A 23156-nucleotide genomic window follows, 5' to 3' on the forward strand; every position below is an offset into this window, starting at 1 on the left:
TATAATACCTCTACTGTATTTGTATAATATGTGAGCTGCTGTATACATATTCTCCAAAGTATTCCACTGCAAATAAAGTTAGCCATATTGAGTGACCAACGCACAAGGGTCATACAAATTTATTCAAAGGCTAATTGTGACATAGGATACGACTGGCCAACATGTATCCACGAAACTTTAAGGGAATGTTTTGTTAATTAAATACTTTTTTAAAGCCCATTTTGATCAATTTCAGCAAATAGGTCCCAGTTGAAACATGTTTCACAGCACAATCTGAGCTAAAAGAACAATTAGACAAAAACATTCCTTAAAGCAGACCTTTAGGTTTTATTAAAAGGGTTTAAAAAACAAAAAACAAAACACGGCTATCAGATATTATATATATTGTTTTGTTTTTGGTTTTTTTCTGAGAATTATATCTAACTTACATTGACACACGATCATTCTGAAAAGGTTTGGATTGTGTTTTTATTTCTAAATCTACTTGACGCTAGCAAAGAAATAATATGTAAGATTAAATACTCTTTTGGTAGGAAAATTAATGAATCAGCTCACATCAGAGGAAAATAGAACCACTTTACTCTCAGAGAACCCAAACTAATTGCTGTTGTTCATAATAGAATAATTAGCATCCCAGGGAAATAGCATAATAAAGTTAATGAGACAACCTAATTTGTTGTTTGAGTCAGAATTGAATATACTGTATATAGATCAAAATGATGGGCTTCCATTCAAACTAGTAAAACATTTTCCACAAACTGAAGTACAGTGTTTGTCAAAATGCATTTTAGCCAGATAGCGAATCTGCTATTGTAAAATGAAAAAAATAAAAATAAATAAATAAGAAGAGCCTGGACAAGCATTGATGGGCCGAATGACCTCCTCTTGTTCATAAATATTCTTCTGTTCTTATGATAGATTTACTCTGCTAGTTATCTCCATTTATATTGTAAAACATCATACTGACAGGAGCATTTACATTATGAAAGGACCTATGATAGCAAGCAGCACAAGTACAGCACTTTATGTTTCCTGCTTGACTGCAGCACATAGTGCTAATGAATAGATTTGAAATTATATCTGCGGCAGATTTGCTTGATTTTTGAGAACGTAATAAACTGCAATGATTTGGCATTACAGCCCATTGAATTGAATGGGAAGGCATGGCCTGGATGCAAATCACAAACCATACAGTTCAAAGACAAAAGCCTTACCATTCAATTAAATAGCAAGCTCTGTAGTTGAGAGGGAAGTACACGTCTTATGCTGATGTATTATTAACTGATCACTGACTACAAACCTAAGAAAAGTGTTCAGTTCCTATAGCAGCTGATTTATCTCAGGAGATGATTCCACATCAACAGCATGTCTACGGAAACCCATTGCATGCCCTCCTGTCATGTAAAGAAGACACCACTTCATTTCCAACTGTGTCCTCTTATATTGGTTTCTGTGCTGAGCTTATGGACTAGGGCATTGACTAGGCTTTACTTTTTTAATATTTTAAGACTTTAATCAAGTACCCTTCTTTATTTTAGTATAAGTAAATGCAGTTCCCTCACCTATGTTCATAGCTCAATCCTTTATAAAATCGGATTGCAAATGAACCTGGTATTCTGGTGGAATGGTAGACAGGAATACAATCCAATCCAAGCTTTTTACAAAAAGAAACAAACTACTTGCATTTATTTTCCTTCCAGCTACAACATGCTTTAGAACATTGACATAATACATCGACAAGACCTTTGAAAATATGACCACATGCATTGAATAAATCCCCTTTCTTCTGATGCCTGTTAGCCTGCTCTGTGTTGCTTTATGATGAGTGTTGACGTAAAATATATTTGATCTGCCAATCAATGTGCCCGGTGATAGTGTACAGTGAACTAAACAACATTTTCAGTATATATATATATATATGTGTGTGTGTGTGTGTGTGTGTGTGTGTGTGTATATATATACAGTGCCTTGCAAAAGTATTCAGACCCCTGACCAATTCTCTCATATTATTGAATTACAAATGATACATTGAAATTTCGTTCTGTTTAATATTTTATTTTTAAACACTGAAACTCAAAATCAATTATCGTAAGGTGACATTGGTTTTATGTTGGGAAATATTTTTAAGAAAAATAAAAAAACTGAAATATCTTGCTTGCATAAGTATTCAACCCCCACACATTAATATTTGGTAGAGCCACCTTTCGCTGCAATAACAGCTTTAAGTCTTTTGGGGTAAGTATGTACCAGCTTTGGAGTGATTTTGGCCCATTCTTCTTGGCAGATTTGCTCCAGGTTGTTCAGGTTGGTTGGACGACGCTTGTGGACCGCAATTTTCAAATAGTGCCACAGATTCTTAATGGGATTGAGATCAGGACTTTGACTGGGCCACTGTAGGACATTCACCTTTTGTTCTTGAGCCACTCCAGTGTTGCTTTGGCCTTGTGCTTGGGATCATTGTCCTGCTGAAAGGTGAATTTCCTCCCAAGCTTCAGTTTTTTAGTGGACTGAAGCAGGTTCTCTTGCAGTATTTCCCTGTATTTTTCTCCATCCATTCTTCCTTCAATTTTAGCAAGATGCCCAGTCCCTGCTGATGAGAAGCATCCCCACAGCATGATGCTGCCACCACCATACTTCACTGTAGGGATGGTGTGTCTTGAGGCATGGGCAGTGTTAGGTTTGTGCCACACATAGCGCTTTGAGTTTTGGCCAAAAAGCTCTATCTTGGTCTCATCTGACCACAAAACCTTTTCCCACATCGCAGCTGGGTCACTCTCATGCTTTCTGGCAAACTCCAGACGTGCTTTCAGATGGTACTTTTTGAGTAACGGCTTCTTTCTTGCCACCCTCCCATACAGGCCAGTGTTATGCACAGCTCTTGATATGGTTGACTGGTGCACCATTACTCCACTCCCAGCCACTGCACTCTGTAGCTCCTTAAAAGTGATTGTTGGCCTCTCTGTGGCTTCTCTCACAAGTCTCCTTTTTGTTTGAGCGCTGAGTTTTGAGGGACGGCCTTTTCTTGGCAGTGCCTGGGTGGTGTGATGCAGTTTCCACTTCCTGATTATTGATCCAGCTGTGCTCTCTGGGAAATCCAAACATTTGGATATTATTTTGTACCTTTTCCCTAATCTATGCATTTGTATTACTTTATCTCTAACTTCTGTAGAATGATCTTTGGTCTTCATTTTCCTTCAGATTCACAGCCTGACCAATGATCCTTCAACAGTGGGGTTTTTATCCAGAAAATGTGACAGCAACTTTAATGGTTCACAGGTGGAGGCCAATGGTATGGTAATTGTGTCCTCGTTAGGGCAATTTCTTTCATCAGTGTAAACTGGGAGCTTCCACAGCACAGGGGTTGAATACATATGCAAGCAAGATATTTCAGTTTTTTATGTTTCTTAAAAATATTTCTCAAAATAAAACCAATGACACCTTACAATAATTGATTTTGAGTTTCAATGTTTTAAAATAAAATATCAAACAGAACGAAATTTCAATGTACCATTTGTAATTCAGTAATATGAGAGAATTGGTCAGGGGTCTGAATACTTTTGCAAGGCAATGCATATATATATATATATATATATATATATATATATATATATATACTGTATATATAACAGATTATTGCTAGAGTGAATTACAGTGCTACATAGGAGGTCCTCTATTTTTAATGAAAGCAGAAAAGAAAAAAGGATTTCAAATAAATTCTTTATTAAGCGTGTAATCTTTTGAGATGGGGATAATTATTATAATCATCCTGTAACCAATTACTCAACTAAAATCCCTGGGGATACTTAGCATATTTGCAATTGCCAGACCTGTCATTGCTAAAGACACTATAAAGGAAATACGAGCTACTGTATTAAATCATAAGCCCAGAGCTTCTTCACGCCCCCTCCACCACCCCCCACCCTGCACATTTAAATATGGTGGTATAGCCTTCATATGGGCAGCAGTGTGGAGTAGTGGTTAGGGCTCTGGAATCTTGACCGGAGGGTCTTGGGTTCAATCCCAGGTGGGGGACACTGCTGCTGTACCCTTGAGCAAGGTACTTTACCAGTAAAAACCCAACTGTATAAATGGGTAATTGTATGTAAAATAATGTGATATCTTGAAACAATTGTAAGTCGCCCTTGATAAGGGCGTCTGCTAAGAAATAGATAATAATAAATACGGAACTACCCTATTCTAGTCTAGGAAATTCGGCTTTGTCTCTGAAAGTTATTTATTCTGTTTATTTGTAACACCGAGGAAGTTGTTTCTTTTATGAATCCCAATAGCATTACTGTTCAATGTCATTAAAACCTTAAAACACTCAGACATTACATTACTTAATACTGGTGAACCAGTTGTGACTTTTCACTCATAAAATAAGCAAATTAAACTGTGACGAGTGTACTCACATTTGGGGTGAAAGGCCTTTGGCTTTGAGATATAACTCTAAATGATTAGGCAAGCTGTCTCCTGCCATTGAAGATGGGGAAGGAATTCCTATTGTCTTACTGTAGCAACCACAGCTGCTGCAGGAGTTGAGCACTTCGGAATGCAGACCTCTTGCAATTAGAAGCCAGGAGGAGCTTAGGGAAACTAGTTTTTGTCAAATGGTGCTGAATGGAAGGGTCACTGCCCTGACCTATTGGAATACAAAGTAATGGAGTAGAGAGTTCGAAAACACTTGAATTCCTAAGCCCTTGCTACAGTAAATAGGGCTAAAGGTTTAACTGCAATTTAATGCATTTAGTAAGATGAAAAAGGAAAGTATAAGCCTAAGCAAGTGGAACTAACAGGGTAATAATTGTATTCTTTAGTCGACAGAGTTAGACCAATCCCAACCCCCACCTTTTACTAAAGTAATGTGAAAGGAGGAATGGGAGGAAAGTCAATTATTGTAGTACTGTGTTTGCACGAGTACATTGTAACATAATAACATTGTAATTTTACTATGTATCTGTTCTGTATATACACAGTAATTCGAGACACTTCATGTAAACTATTACCCAGCTTTGTAAAATAACTGCCACAGAAGGGTTCATTTTTAATAAACTGAACATCTCAAAGTGTTTTGAGATGGGGGGGTGGGGGGGAATGAAAAGGAAAACAAAGTAAAACTACCCAATATAAACTTTTTATCACATCCCAGTCACAACCTCATCATTCATATGTAACCCCTCCCATCTCTACGATAATCATCTCTGTTTACAGAATGTTTGTGTATGCATTCCATAGAGTGCATACTCAAGGAACCCTAAGGTCATCGCTTAATTATACATCATGTCGATTTTACCTTGTGATTCTTTTTCATCTGGTGGCACTTAAATCCAGTTTGATTCCTCCTGGACAACAACATTTTCTATGTAGTGCATGTCTGTACAATTTTCTAAAATGGTTTTGTTAAGTATTTCCAGGACGACAGATGACAGATTGATGAGAAAAGTACACCAGTCTTTAGTGTCAGCATGACTGATGCAGCCCAGTAGCATTTATCTTGGTCGTGTACACAGTGCCTTTGCATTATGTACATTTCCAGCAAATGGAACTTGTATGAAATATATTTGTTGACAGGAGAAGTTGCACTGAGTCTGTGTTGTTATGTGTTTGCAAATACGACATCAGCAGTTTTCCTGTTTGGAATTTTGTATAAAGGTCTGTCATTTACTCCTCTTTTTGAAAGAAGAAAAATCTACCAGGAAAATCTGTCCTGTAGTTCTTCATGTGATGTCCAGAACATGCTCCCTCCTGGAACAAATATGTAGGGTTTCTGTTCCTACAGGAGCATTGTTAAAAGAAAAATCCCCTTTCTTATGTAAAACGAACAAGATGGAAGGTTTTAGAAATGTTTTTAGGTTTATTCCTCAGTAGGTACCCATGATGTGTGAACAAAAATATCAAAGCAATTGGGCTTATGTTAAAAAAAAAAATACTGTAACACTTTACATTGTGTCTCTAATTACTATATATCTACCTAGTAGTTACATAGTAAATACATGTGTACTTACACATAGTTACAATGCTGTTATGCATAGTTACAATGTACTTAATGGGTACATTTTTTGTATGATATAAGTAAGTACACAATTGTACCAAAAAAAGGGTTAGGGTTAGGTTTAGAGTTAGGCGTAGTGGGGTTATGGTTAGGTTTAGGATTAAGGTTAGGATTAGGGTTGTATCATTGTGACAGAGATCGAATGAGTCTTAGTGTTAGATCTCCCTCTCGACCTGTGAGAGCACGGTATACGAGGAACAGAGTACCCTTAATGAAATGGCACGACAATTTATTCCGTAGGGTAGATGGAAGTCGGTCAGTTCGGAAGGGGGCGGAGCCATGGCACCCGAGCTCAGTGACCCAGACGGTAAGCGGCGTGGCATCCGAGGACTGGAGGAGCGGATGCGCTCGTTAACCTCGGGGTCATGGGCGAGGGTATAAATAGGGGGCATGGCTTGAGTGATCTGTTCCTTTGCATATGGTTAAAACATATAACCGAGAAGGAGCCCGAAACGTGAACGCGACCGTGAGTGTTTTGTGTCTGTGTCCTAACACTGTGTGTCTTGTGTGTTGTTGTCTCACTAAGATTACTGAGCACGATCCGGAGCTGCAGCCGCAGGCCAGCGAAAACCCGGACTTCACCACTCACCTGTCTCACTTTCGGAACTGTCTCTGTGTTTGCACCTTTTAACACTTGTATCACGCACTGTCTTTGTGTTCGTGTTTAGTGTGGGTGTCGGAACGGGACTTTGGGGTTGCGGGTCAAACCCGTAGGATTACAATTAGAAGTGATACACGCCGCTGTATCACTTCCAGCACTATTATTATTTACAGGTTTTGCCTTGAGGCTCTGGACATTTATTAAATTAAATAAACACCCTTGCACCTGTACCAACATCTGTCTGTGTGATTATTCTACACTGCACTCACCTGCACGTCATTACCACTTTGCCACAATCATGCAAAGAAAAATTACACATTAACTATAGTGTAACCATGCATAATAACAGTGCAATTTTGTGTAAGTACACATGTACTTACTAAGTAGCTACTATGTAAATACACAGTAATAAGAGGCACTTCATGTAAAGTGTTACCAGAAATATAGCCCCTCAATAGGTACAACAAGGGATACAGCAAAGTTAAAGTCCTGTAATGCGTTTCTTTAGTCTTTCTTGAAATGTAGTGTATCTTAACCTAATGTTTAAATAATGGGTTTATATAGAAGCAGAGGAGAAAACTGATTACACAAGAAAAAAATGAGTAAAAATAAATGAAGCCAACGTATGCAGAGAATATAAGGGTCGTATTTTACTGTTGTGCAGTACTTTCTTGATCCAGGACCAGAGCTGGGAGATAGAAGTGATGGAGACACAAAGATTGCATCCAGGTTCCCACTGCCTTTTTTTGGCCACAGTGTCACTTTAGTAACGTGACCATTACGACTTCAAGAAAGAATGCACAGGAGAAGCATATGGGCATGGAAGGGTTGGCTGTACTACACTGGTCTAGTTGGCATAAGTCATTCATTATTGTAAATGCTAATGTATACTGAAGCACTGGATTTATGACAGCAAGATAAATGTTGAGTGTTTAGTTAGATGTTTAAAAGGATTTTGCACAGTACTTGCAAAATGAAAGAAATCTGAGAGAGCATTGTAGTAGGTAAAGCTTAGAAAGAGGTCTACACTGTTATTATTACACCCTTATTCAAATTGTGCTTTTCTTGTTCTGGATGTGCTGCCATGTTACAGAAAAAAGAAGCTATGAAAATATAGATTCTATCCCTCAGTAATGTTTCTTTTATTCTTTCAGTCTTGTCAGAAGACTGGGCTTCAATTGCTTTTTGCTTCTAGCAGTTTGTAATGGCTGTCAATATGATTTAAGGGTTTTCTGTAGATGCTCTTGTATTGGGCTTGGGTCTCTAAATTACTTTGGAAATTATTTTAGATAAACTGCTATAGGCATAAGTGCTGAATAAATGCATGAGTAAGCAAACAGAGGAAGAAGATTTCTTTAACATGTGATGTGTTAATTATTGCCAGTTTCCTTTTTATATGAATGGAGATATGGATATGTTACCCATAGGCTAGTCCAGAAACCAGTTGTTTGTGCACCAGATGAAATTAAGACATGTAAAACCGCAGTTAATAATGTCAGATGTCGGAGAACATCCTTCCTGTAAGCAGGCTTGGGGCAAAGAGAAAATTGTGTTATACTTTTAAAACAAATGTGTAAAGCCATGAGGGTATACACTTAGCAATTATTTTCCAAGGCACTTTTGTGTGTTATTGCTTGAATTACATAACTACCAAGAAACAAATGTGCTTCATTTAGCATTATAGTCAAAATGTAATGGATGAGTTCACAGAGAAAAATATACCATGCGTAACATTAATTTACTAGTTTCCAGCTCGGTGTCTGTATTGTCAGAGATGGGTGAGTTGATGAGCTCACATTACAAGCCCCAGTTTTCTAACCTTACCATGGCCATTCCATTTTAAGTTAGCTTGTGTCAGGTTGATAGGGCTACAGCAGGTCAATTTGAAATCGATTTGAAAGCTTTAATGTTCAGATCTGCAGAAAATGACATATCCAAGGCAAAGGTTGAAAAATTGTCTCCACTCAACCCTAATAGATCTGCAGCTTGAGAGAGACGTACAGAATTTAAATATATATATATATATATATATATATATATATATATATATATATATATATATATATATATATATATATATATATATATATATATATCTCAATACAGACGTGCTCAAATTTGTTGGTACCCCTCCATAAAAAATGAAGAATGCACAATTTTCTCTGAAATAACTTGAAACTGACAAAAGTAATTGGCATCCACCATTGTTTATTCCATATTTAATAGAAATCAGACTTTGCTTTTGATTTTTTATTCAACATAATATTGTAAATAATAAAACAAATGAAAATGGCATGGACAAAAATGATGGGACCGTTAACCTAATATTTTGTTGCACAACCTTTAGAGGCAATCACTGCAATCAAACATTTTCTGTAGCTCCCAATGAGACTTCTGCACCTGTAAACAGGTAGTTTGGCCCACTCTTCCTGAGCAAACTGCTCCAGCTGTCTCAGGTTGGATGGGTGCCTTCTCCAGACTGCAAGTTTCAGCTCTTTCCATAGATGTTCGATAGGATTCAGATCAGGACTCATAGAAGGCCACTTCAAAATAGTCCAATGTTTTGTTCTTATCCATTCTTGGGTGCTTTTAGCTGTGTGTTTTGGGTCATTATCATGTTGGAGGACCCATGACCTGCGAATGAGACAGAGCTTTCTGACACTGGGCAGTACGTTTCGCTCCAGAATGCCTTGATAGTCTTGAGATTTCATTGTGCCCTGCACAGATTCAAGGCACCCTGTGCCAGGCGCAGCAAAGCAGCCCCAAAACATAACCGAGCCTCCTCCATGTTTCACTGTAGGTATGGTGTTCTTTTCTTTGAAAGCTTCATTTTTCCGTCTGTGAACATAGTGCTGATGTGACTTGCCAAAAAGCTCCAGTTTTGACTCATCTGTCCAAAGGACATTCTCTCAGAAGGATTGTGGCTTGTCAATATGCATTTTAGCAAATTCCAGTCTGGCTTTTTTATGTTTTTCTTTCAAAAGTGGAGTCCTCCTGGGTCTTCTTCCATGGAGCCCACTTTCGCTCAAAAAGCGACGGATGGTGCGATCAGAAACTGACGTACCTTCACCTTGGAGTTCAGCTTGTATCTCTTTGGCAGTTATCCTTGGTTCTTTTTCTACCATTCGCACTATCCTTCTGTTCAATCTGGGGTCGATTTTCCTCTTGCGGCCGCGCCCAGGGAGGTTAGCTACAGTTCCATGGACCTTAAACTTCTTAATAATATTTGCAACTGTTGTCACAGGAACATCAAGCTGCTTGGAGATGGTCTTGTAGCCTTTACCTTTACCATGCTTGTCTATTATTTTCTTTCTGATCTCCTCAGACAACTCTCTTCTTTGCTTTCTCTGGGGTCCATGTTCAGTGTGGTGCACACAATGATACCAAACAGCACAGTGACTACTTTTCTCCATTTAAATAGGCTGAATGACTGATTACAAGATTGGAGACATGTGTGATACTAATTAAAGAAACTAATTAGTTTAAAATATCACTATAATCCAATTATTTATTACCTTTTTTAAGGGGTACCAACAAATGTGTCCAGGCCATTTTAGAATATCTTTGTAGAATAAGCAATAATTCATCTCTTTTCACAGCTTCTTTGCTTTATTCTATGACATACCAAAGGCATGCAAGTATACATGATAAAATAGTTTTTTATTTCATCACTTTTCAGGAGGAATGAAGCATTATTTAAATGAGCTGTAAGGGTACCAACAAATTTGAGCATGTCTGTATATATATATATATATTGTAAAAGGATCGCATTCACCATAGTTCGTTGCCCCTTTAAAAACACTGACCCAACACACAGAAATTGATTTTTTGAAGCGCGGTTGCACTATTTTTAATTAAAACACAAAAGCAAAAATAAACAAAACAAACACCTAGCTCTTCTTTGAGCAATAACCAATACGAAACAGGAACCTAAACTAAAAGACAGGACAGCTAAGCTGTTTACCTGTAACAAAAAATAAACAGAACAACACTGTCACAAAGACGGCCGGAGTGGGTGGCGTCAGACCAGAAGCAGGAAATAAACAGACAGAGATGTGGTTTGGTGAAGCTGAGCGAATGCTTTCGCTCAGCATTTAATAAACAGAACAGAACAGAAAATAAAAGGTTTTAACAGACAAACACGGGACACGGCACTTGCGCCAAAATAAACAGGTAAACAAAACGGACTAGACAGTAAACTGACAGACAAACGAAACACGGCGAGTGAGACAGTTATTCACTTTATATTTACGTTCTTACTTTCTTACTATTTAGTTTCTCCTTCTCCACACTCGTTCTCCACTCACCGAACACCTAACAACCTCGAGTGAATGCTACGTGTCTCTATATATACTGTTGTGCTGGGATTCAATTACTAATTAATTATTCACTTGAATCCCAGCACGTGAATTAATTCTGTGCAACCCCGTGCTCTCATATTACATTTAACCAGCACGTGAAGTGATTTGTGCCCTCCTCGTGCCTAAATACAAATCTACCTTTTTTAAATCACACGTGAAACACAGACCCGTTTATATCCCGTGTACCAATCTATACACCAACATTAACACACGCACGCAACATACAACACATAATAAGCACACAGGGGCGGGGCACATTGCCACAAACACACACAAAACAAAGGCTTCACTCTACCTTTTTTTTCCTTAATTTTTACGGCTGTACCCACACACCAGCACAGTCGGGCCTCTGCCCTCTTCAGCAGCCGCCCAGAGCAGACTGACTGCTCTCCTTTTAAACCCTGCACCTGGCTCCAATTTTCAATAGTAGCCAGGTGCAGGTAATGATTAATAATAAAACAATTAACAAAAACAATTAAACAATTAAACAAAACAAAACCAAAATGTGCCTTATGCACATGTTTTTCTGCAGGGAGGTTTTAACCCCCTCCCTGCTGTCTCACAATATATATATATATATATATATATATATATATATATATATATATATATATATATATATATATATATATATATATATATGTTAGCGTTCAATCAAACAGCTTGGAGGGAATTACTTCTTCAGCAGTCTTTTACTGCAAAACTACGTGCTAGTCATTAACTTTGCTGTTTGCATGCAGAGCACCTTTTCTTGGGGGATTGTTATTTTTGACCTTTTTCATAATTGGAGTGAACTTAGAGGAATTGTGGGACACGGGGGTCTTATGGTGATTCTGCATGTACTATGTTGAGTGACACATGCTTAATAAAGACTGTCAGTGAATTCTCTGAATGTTTTACCTGATAAGGTCCCTGTGTGTGTCGTAGTAATGCTAATGCATTAAGAACATTATGTCACCATTCATCAGTTAGTTACCTTTTGCACTGCTTGTCATTGTTTATTAAGGATTCACTCTGATGGAGTTTGATAACACTTTACATCAAGTGCATCCATTTAGTGTTTATTTACACAGTAGTTACTTAATAAATACATGTGTACTTACACATTATAAAGTTATTATGCATAGTACAATGTCCTTAATGTGTAAGTATAACCCCTAACCTTTTTGTGATAGAATTGTGTCCTTACATATATCGTGCAAAAAGATTTACACATTAAGTACATTGTCACTATGCATACTAACATTGTAATTATGTGTAAGTACACATGTATTTACTAAGTAACTACTATGTAAATACACAGCAATTAGAGACACAATGTAAAGTGGTACCTGGAGCTCTTTGTATTGCTTTTGTATGGGTTCCTGATAATTAGAAGCCTACCGGCTACACACTAACAATTAGTAGCCTGGCAAATCAGCAATTCAATGCTCTGAAGAAAAAAAAGAATTGGATTACGTATAGCAGTGCAGATAAGGAACGCTGCACAGCCCAGAACGTTTGGCTTTTACAGCATATCATGTTTAATCATGGTTATGCCCCCATGCACTGAAAGGTATCATGGTTTTCTGCTTCAGTACGTTATCTTTTCTTGACCACTTCCATGTTCCATTATCCACCATAATGTGAAGGACAGCTCTGGAGTGACTCAACCGGAATCAAGTCCCAATTACTGCATGCTGCTGCATCATAAACACACTACTCCGATATATTTTAAATGTTAACTACAGCAATTTAGTTCTGCCCAGTTAGTCCTGCAGTTGATGATGTCTCATTGAGATCTTTTGAAAACCCACATAATTTGGGATCAATTAGCTACTAGGACCCGCATTGAACTGCCAAATGGCCTCCTCGTTTGTAGATTTCCTCATGAATAAAAACACAACATATCTAATTTGGATTGGATGATACTGAATATTTTTCTGTATTTTTCTTTCAACTATTTTTTTTTAATTTCAAGGGTATGGTGGTGTATATGTGTGTGGTATACGATTTGTTCTAAGAGTATGTCTCTGCAGTTCGGTTGGTTGTATTATTTGGCTAAGTGGTAAGCCTATATCAAAACGGTACTGTAGGTGGCACATGTTTCACAATCAGGTCAAATTTACAGCATCTCTCTCATCTGTGAATCTCGGTATGAGCTCAAGCTTAAATGGCCACCCACATAGGGGTAGTTTGGCACATCCTGACATGTAACTAGTTAACCATTTTTTCTTTAAAATTGAGAAGAAAACAAAGTTTCAACCAGTTTATTAACAACCAGTTCTTGATGTCAGAGAAAATAAGCAGAATAACAGGCTTCAGTCCCCCAGGGAGTTCAGCAATCAGGAATAGGAGCCTGAACTATAATGAGAATTCACATTGGAACACCAGCACTGACCAGCATTCAGGCATCACTTCAATGTTTCCAAGGCTACCTAAGTTGATCGTGTCAGCCAGTCCCATTAGAAACTGCACATGTTGTTGGATGTCAATTTTAAATGTCCCTGTAAAAAGAAATCCAGTCAAGAAATACAAGCAGGTGGATTAAACTAGCTCAGAGATTTTGCCTGGTTTCAAAAAGCTGATTTAATGGGCCAAAACATGGAGTGGCATAATAAATAACAAATCTATCTGTGCTTTAAAATACACACTGGGGAAATTCTTTAAATATAAAACATAGAGACACGAGTATAAAAGGTTACCATGGTAAATTTGCATACATGCTTTTTCCATGGTTATGTTATGCATTCATCAGAGTTTACCATGGTTTGCCATATGCTTTTCAATATGCTTTGCCATCCCTATCTGGGCTTTAAAATGCTTACCTAAGCTTCAGCATGCTTTCACTATGCTTTATTACACTTTGCTATTCTTTCACTTTGGTAAACTTCTGAATAGAATCCACCATGTTTTAAAATGTTATTTTGTATTAATTGAGAAAAGTGAAATTGTCTTTTTTGACTCTGTAAAGAGTAAAACACTACAACCACATCTTTTTTTTAAAAAAGCAACTTGCTCATTTAAACACAGAATGCAATAGACTTTCAGATCAGATTGACTGGCAGCTGTTTGTCTCATAATGTCCCTCACACTGAGTAGATCCATTAGGGTTGAGTGGAGACACACATCAACCAAATAAGCAAAATCCAGAATTCATCTTGCCATAATATGTTGTGAGATTCAGGTTTCAGCGCTGACATTGCTTACTGAATTTAAATTGCTAAAATCATTCACACATCTATACTTGTTAAACAAAATTACTGCCAAAAGGCTTTGCTATTCTTAGAAATGTTTCTGTTGCTGACAGCCACTGAACTGACAGTATGACAGTATGACGCATACTAAGTTTTCTGTCCAGAACAAATCAACTGCATCAAAATGTAATTCATTTGCCATTCCATGCATCTACCGGAACTTTGATTTGAACAGATACTACATTTCTTTAGTTATCCAAATGTCCAGTGGTTTGATAGGAATGCATACAGTAGAGACAGCTGTTTCCGAGGCACTGACGTGCAGGAGGTAGAACATTAATGCACTGTAGGTCTCATAAATAACCAGCACCCTCAGAGTCTGAAGGAAAGCAAGATTAATCATTCATGGCCAGTACTTGGTTGACCTCCATGAAACATTGGGAGCTGCAAGATATTATGTTGATGGTTCTGGGGATGACTGGGCCTCAGAGCTCAGCCCCACTGCTCCAGGATAGTATTGTACTGCTGGAATGATATATTTCAGAAGAAACTCTGGAGACATTTAACCCAGGTAACCCATTCTAAGAAGAGTCGTTGTCCTGGGTGGCCATGCTAATGCAGGTCATTACAAATCAGCTAATTACACCGTGTAACATTTTTTTTTTTTTTTTTTTGGTTCCTGGGTAGTAAGTGTTATTTCCTAATTGCTTATGCCTCAAAAGTATAGAAAATGGCTATTATTCCCCACAAACTTTGCTTTTGTGACCAGGACAGTGATATTTTGAAATTTACCTATTTTCCAGAACATTCCAGATAGATTCAGTGCTGAGTAAACTTGGAGTAACTTCTAGAACTTTCTAGAACTTTCCAGTAATATAAATAGTAGTATAAATACAGGGGCCTTAAGCCCACCAGTTCAGTTTAGTTCCAGCTGCCTAAGTGGATACATATCTGCATTTTTCTGAGATGGCATAAAGGTCATAGGAGACTTAAAAATGGTGGCATTCCTGATGGGTCTCCAAGGCGGTTTTACCAAGTTTCCCTGCTATCTTTGCCTTTGGGACAGCAGGGACACCACAGGCGGGACTGGCCACAGCGGACCGAGTTCTCTGTGGGGAGGAACAACGTCAAGTGGGAGCCACTGGTGGACCCCCGGAAGGTGCTGATGCCACCACTGCACATCAAATTGGACCTTATGAAACAATTTGTCAGAGCTCTAGATAAGAAGTCAGCAGCCTTCAAGTACCTTCAAGACTTCTTCCCTAAGCTGTCTGAGGCAAAGGTCAAAGCCGGTGTCTTCGTCGGACCACAGATAAAGAAGATCCTAGAGTGCAATGAATTCCCCAAGAAGCTCACTAGTAAGGAGAAAGCGGCTTGGAACAGCTTTGTCGCAGTGGTTCGGGACTTCCTGGGCAATCACAAGGCCGAAAACTATGTGGAGCTGGTTGAGACTCTGGTGAAAAACTATGGCACAATGGGCTGTAAGATGTCCCTCAAAGTCCATATCCTTGATGCTCATCTTGATAAATTCAAGGAGAACATGGGAGCGTACTCGGAGGAGCAAGGCGAGCGCTTCCACCAGGATATACTGGACTTTGAACGCCGCTACCAAGGACAGTATAACGAGAACATGATGGGAGACTACATTTGGGGGCTGATTCGTGAAAGTGATTTACAGTATAATCGTAAATCTCGAAAAACTACTCACTTCTAAATCTTTTGTAGTCATTTTTGTATTACTTTAGTATAAATACATGTTAATTTGGATTCATATGTTGTTTTTTTCTGACTTTATGTGAACGAAAAGACACAAATTTGCCCGTTTTCTCATTGGAAATAGGTAAATTTCAAAATATCACTGTCCTGGTCACAAAAGCAAAGTTTGTGGGGAATAATAACCATTTTCTATACTTTTGAGGCATAAGCAATTAGGAAATAACACTTACTACCCAGGAACAAAAATTGTGTTACATAGTGTTACCAAACAAGTCTTCCTCTTGCCCTGCTCACCTCTTCTCTGCCCAATGAGTTTAATAATTTGAGTGGATATTATGGCAATTTAAGATGTCCAGAACATAAGTATTCTTTAAAAAAAAACAAAAAAAAAAAACGCTTTCAAAATGAAAGGGTATATAGATAGCAGGGTTAAAGTAAACAATCCACTTCATGTGTCATTACAATAAACATATAAGTACTCTGTACTGCATTTATTCATTGTTAAGAGGTTCAATTGAAGAACAGTGATGCTTCATGCCCCTAATGATGTTTAAGTGTGCTGGTAGAACAGCATTCATCAGCGTAACAGCAAGGCATTTTTAAAATAACAAAAAACACCAACATATTAAATGTAGTCAACAGATTAAAAACAACTGTTGTTTAATAGAGCATGTTTTCTCTTCTAGATGAAAGTAAGTGAAAAGTAAAAAGATTATACATCCAAAGTAGGATACAAGTGGACTGCAGTACATGGAGAAATGCTGATGCATTACAGATAGGGTCTTTCATTTATATAAGATGCTTACTTACAAGTACTATAAAGTAAGTTTAAGTACTTGTAACTAAGTTCTTAAATGTTAATAATAACACTAATTATAAAAGATATAAAAGAAAAAATGATAACTAGAAATGGGATAGTACAGTTTTACCAATTTGTCTATAATCTGCAATAATGTTTCTCTCCACTAACTGAATCTGAATGATCGCTGCCAGCTGACTTATAAATAAATTCCCAGGCATCACAATGGCCTACCACCCTGTACTAATAACATATTCCAGCTGTACCACTGAGCGACTAATTAACTCTATGCCATCTATTATCATACATAAATAATAATAATTTACATTTACATGGAAACAACCGCAGGGGATTCATTGAGTTTGATCTTTTTTTTCAACCGTTTTGAAGATAAAAGTGTGTTGGCATACTTTGAAAAAACATTGCGATATACTGTATTAAATGTTAAATACAAATTCAGTGCATTGGTTCAAGTTAATTCACTAACCTACACCGCAAGGAGGATATATAGAAATTAGATGAAGGGAGGACATTGTGGGTCATGAATCCATTAGCAGTCATTTTGTTTTAAATAAATATTTCATCCTGGTTTTAATTCATGATACTTTATTAGTTATTATAAAAATATATAGTAGATGCTGGAATTACCAAGATTCATCATGACCAGCACAATCACATGACTGCCAAGGTACTGAAAAGTCTATTTGCTGATTTGTAGAAAACCTATGCTGGGAACCACTTAAGTAGATGTGTAAAGCTTCAGTTCTGGTTATTGCTGAAGACCCTTATAGTCAAAGCTGAGTATAAGTGGATGTTAAGATTCCATGATAAGTGCAGCACGCCTGACAGCATGGCATTTTAATGCTGCATGTAACATAGCTTCTCTTTCTCTTTGATTGGACTGTATGGCACATGGGAATGAAAAACAAAGACAAAACCATGAATAAAGCATATTATTAAAATGCTGTTTGAAAGAATTCCAGGCAGATCAAGAAATAACAAGACACAAATACAATAAGATGAAAGGGGTTTGTTTTCTGTCAGGTTCACGCAAAGGACTATTTATTGCAAATAAAATATATTGTTTGAAATGTACCTGACAGCTTGTTTAAGTAAATACTACTGTCAACAAGGTCACATAAGCTTTAAACTAAAAGTATGTTTTTAATTTACTCAGTGTAAAATCTACCACAGCTTTATTTAAGTGCAATAAGCATCTGTTAAGAAGAATTAAATCACCAACATACAACAACCAAACTCTGGTCAGCCATTCCGTTATTACTCAATAACAGAATGGCAAATAAAGCACGGCTAATTGACGACACCTGTTACTGCTTACTGATGAAATGCTTCACAGGGACACTTGAGCCCTGCTTTCAGAAAGTTAAGTCTTTCACTCAACTCAAGTGATTATTTCAGACAAACAAGAATCATCTTCAAAATATTGAAGTATAATAGTGATATTGACATTGCTGTGGTGTGTTACTCAGTTATAATGGAACTCCCTCATGAAAATAAGGCCCTCGACCTGTAAAAAAGCAATGCTGCCATGATTCAAATGCTCATATAGTTCAATATGTGTATGGCTGTGCTCTGCTATGATCAGCAAACTTTCATTCCAGAAAAAAAAAAAAAAAAAAAAAAAAAAAAAAAACGTGGTCCTAATGGTCTTAATGCTCTAAGCCAACCTGTATAGACATAATGAAGTGGACAGGGAGCTCTCTCAAGATGAGAGGTGCGAGAAGAAAAACAAGGTTTAAAATAGCAAGGAAAAGGCAAGTATCTTGCATTGTGCTCTCTTTGAATGAAATATACTGTACATATAGTGTAAGTTTAAGTGCTTATGTCCCTCTAATTAGATAATTGTATTCTCTACGGTCTTGAAAATGAAAAGACCACTGAATAAATCATCACTGAGGATGGGTTTTTTGAATCATACATTAGAAATGTGGTATGGACACTCCAATGCTGTACTGTATTCCTAAAACCTGTTTTGTTGTTGTTGTTGTTGTTGTTGTTGTTGTTGTTGTTGTTGTTGTTGTTGTTGTTGTTGTTTTGTAAGGGCCCAGTTGCTATCAGATTTATGGTATGAATCATTAATCCTGCAGGGCCACTAAAACACGAGCTACAGTACATTAAATGATGAGCCCAAAAAATAGTGTGCGCGCATTTGTCAATAATACATATAACAGAAGTACAGTCTTTTGAGATATATGTTTTCTTTCAAGTAACCATGAATGATTTAAAAAAAACAAAAATTATGACATATGTAAAGAATGGTTTTCATCTGCCGTTCTGTCTCTGCTATCAAATTAGCACTTTGCCATCGTTAATCAATTGAAATGATATTGAAATGTATTCAGATGAAGAAAAGGGCATGGAATAGGGTGAGGATCAATGGCTGCTCTTCAGTTCTATTCGCCAGACATATGTATGCAGGCTAGATCAGTGTCTATATATAAGAAAGTGCTTGCGCCATCTAGTGCACAGCTGTGTATTGCCAGAATAACAAAAAGAAACTTGATCATATGTGGCAGATCACTAGATGGCATTGGCTCATATCTGGCAGGAAACCAGAACTGAACTCAGGTGAAAGAACTAAAAACAGACATTTTAAAAAAATCCAGAACACAGTATTTAAGAAATTGTATTAAAAAACGTTTACAAACAGATGGATTGCAAGCATAGAGAGAGAACGTGGAGGAAAAAATGACTACAGAAAACGAAAGCTACTAGCTGTTTACATTTTAACCAGGACACCAGAGATAACACAAAATAAACAGGATTTCGCTTCAAAAGACTGAATCTCCAACAGCGTGTCCCCCTATGCTGGTTGGTCAGTTGATCTATTGGAAGTGTATCTTCTGCAGAGTCACCAACATCAACAGAAGGGCACAAGCTATTCATGGGAGGTCTTCCATCCAAACCGGTGGAAGTTGTGCAGATTGTCTGTTGTTTCTATTTGACATATCAAAAGGCTCTTGTTTGCAGTGTATTTTATCCAACAATTTAGAGGAAGGTTAGAAGCTCATTTCAGAGCACTACAGGAGATATTTTGTTACAAACAAACTTTCCAACTCCTAAAACTAACCCACAACTCGCAGGCATGCTTTTTTTGTTTGTTTGTTTGTTTGTTTTTTGTTACTACGAACATTTTATTTTTTATTTTTTTGTATGCTGTGTTTACATCGTAATAAGAAAACCCGGCTGTTTCCTCAATCACATCTCTTAGCTCCAGCTGTGAGGATATCACTGCCAGGCACACTGATTTTAGCAGTAATTAAAACAGCTAATTAAATTATATTAAGTTGGTGTGTAAGTGCCAAGATAAATGTTCTCCAAGCTGACAAATTGGTCTGACTAGTTTGGGGGGGGGGGGGCATTGTTACATTCTCTGGCAGTGTCCTGAACAGTAATTATCAGATGGTTTAACAGGAAATTGAGATACTGCCAAATCTGATGGCCTGTGTAAAAAGGTGCATATCCCTGATTGATGTTGATTTGGGAAAATTAGAATTGTATAATATATCATATATAATCATGTATATGTTTATATATAATATATAATGGTCATGACTCTGCAGTGCCTTGAAAAGTTCAGAGACTGCAGTGCAGAGGATGTGAGCTAAAAGGATATGAAACAGCCAGTCTGTGTGAAATCAAACATGTAATAGTCCATTCTTCCGCACATTAGCCTATCTTGGGGTACCTGCTTGGTAGTAATTTACTCTGTAAGTCAAACTGATGCGTTACTTCTACTACTTGCAGCAACAGGTAGTTATTAACAACATTTTCAAGTTCTGTTACTTCTCAGGCAAAATAGCATACATTTTAATTATGAACATTGTAGCTGTGTGGATTATACAGTATCTGCAGCTATCTGCACCGTACTGTTATGCATTGCTCCACTGCTGCTGAAAATGATTTTGTAAAAATAAATTAGTATCAGGTTTATTAAGGAACTGAAAAATCATCACTAGGCAGTTTGTGAATTAGAATTAGAATTGCTTCATAATCTATCTTTGGCATTAGGTTGGTTTCCAGCTGTTTTGAAAGATGTCTGTGAATTGGGAGAGCACCTGGAGCTCATTAATACAGTATTCTTTATTCTCCTTTTAATCCTTGTGCTGGGGAAAATATTTAAACACACATTTCTTTACATGTATTTGAAGGCAAAAAATGCTGTCACCGTCCACCAGAAATGTCACAATTGAGAGCAGTGAGAAATATGTATTATAATGTGTTTAGCCTTGCACCGATTTACCACTTTGCAAGAATGGCCCTTTAGGATGCATTGACAAAATACAGCAACAAAGATCAGGGAACCAGTAATAGCTTTAATTTCTGGAGCATAAGAGATAGGATTCACATGCTTTCAAGACCACATAGATCTCTTCTTTCCAGACAGTAAAGATGCAATGGAGCGATTCATCACTTAGAAAGTGTTAATGCTGTAATTGTTCATTTGCTACTTTTCTGCCTGATGAACCCATACGGAAAATAAATATATTTTTAATATATGGAATTATATATATATATATTAAAACCTGAAATGTATTTATAATATATTTTCTTCAACATGACATGTTGCTTAAATATATTTATAATATACTATAAATGTATTTTGTAAATCAGCTGTGACAGGGTAGACGAGTGATCTGACGTCAGGCAGAAGCAGGAACAAAATACTGACACCAGGGACTGCAGTTAAAGTAAGAAAGACTCGTCTTTTTATTTTTAAATAACAAAAATAAAATAAATATTTTTAACAAAAATAAACTGCGCTCACAGAGCAAAAGAAAAGGGTTGACAAAAACAAATCTCGCACACAAGTAATAACAAAACTCAGGTCAGGCTGGGCAGTCGCCGTCACTGTTCCTGTATTGTTTTTTAAATAAAGTGTCTCTCTCTCTCTCTCTCTCTCTCTCTCTCTCTCTCTCTCTCTCTCTCTCTCTCTCTCTCTCTCTCCGTTCTCGTTCACTCTCTCCTTCCAACACCACCCCGAGCTGGAGAGCTGCAGGCTTTTTATATCGTGGCCGAGGGGTTTAACTAGCTTGCAATTAATTATTCTATTACCCCTCGGCCACAATCTGCACAAGTTTATTAATTACAACGTGGATGGGGTTTCCCATCCACGCTACTAAATAATAACAAAAACGGCTACGCCGTCACTCAAACAAAACAACAAAACATGCGGCGCTCGCAGTCACCTACACATAAACAAAACATTAAATAACACAGGGGCCGAGGGGGAACACCCGTTCTGAAAATAAATAAACAAATTAATGTACAGGGCACCTCGCCCTGTTACATCAACATATTCACATTTATACATTTTATTTGTCTACATTATATTCAAAATACATTGTAAAATATGTTGTAAATAAATATATTCACATTAATATATTTAAAAGTGTATGCAGTTTTTTCAAACAATATATTTATATATTGCATATAATGGGAGACTGCGAAGGTTAGGCTGCACTAAATTTAAAACAAGAAGTTTATCCATGTACAGCAGATAAAAACACAGACACTGTGATTTTGATTCGGTAAATAATTTTATTCTTGATGGAACAAATATGGCCGTTAATCAATCTTTCTGCAGATACCGAAGTGTTACAGATACCTCATGAAAAATAACTGGGTTAAGCCTAGTATTTAGAAGAAAAAAAAGAGAGGTCAATAACAATCAAGGACACAATAGGCTGTTCATATTTTAAGTCACCTTATATTTAAACTGTATGCTCACCAATATGAAAAAAAGAATGAAATTGTAAAAATGTATTTCCAGTTTATTAGTGGATTTTTTTTTACATTCATAGCTCTATTTTCAGCAACAATTCCATAGCTATTAATGAATTTTTAATTGGAAGCAGGAGTTTTTTGTAACGTCTCATAGTTTCAGAAGAACAATGTTAGCAGGTCTACAGAGAAGCAGCCCAAACACCTGTTGTAATGCAAACAGCCTTTTAGCATATGTTGAAAGCGTTTCATTTTTGTACTTGAGTGTTTTATATACACTGAATTTTTACAAAATGTTGATATATTCCGTTTTGTTTAAAGATAGTAGTTATTTTTAAGTGAAATTGCGGAATTCCATTCCTTTCTTATTTATTTGCTTCATATCTGTTTGGTGGAACACATGCAAAATATGGTGTGTGTCCAGGCACTTTACATTATGTAATATATTGTGAATACATTATATAATACATGTTTAGTAAATATATTGAATAATACATTTCTGAAAAATACATGGACAATATAATTGATATATTGTTACTTGAAATTATATTTTAAATATATTTAAAATATGTTTAAGCAAATACAATGTAAATATGTTTTCCATATGGTGAAAACGGGCCAATTTTGTAATATGTTAAATATATTTTATATAACGTTACATACATAATACATATATTTTTCCATATATTTTATCATTCCCAAAGAC

The sequence above is a fragment of the Acipenser ruthenus genome, chromosome 7, assembly GCF_902713425.1.
Source record: "Acipenser ruthenus chromosome 7, fAciRut3.2 maternal haplotype, whole genome shotgun sequence".
In the NCBI taxonomy this organism is placed as follows: Eukaryota; Metazoa; Chordata; class Actinopteri; order Acipenseriformes; family Acipenseridae; genus Acipenser; species Acipenser ruthenus.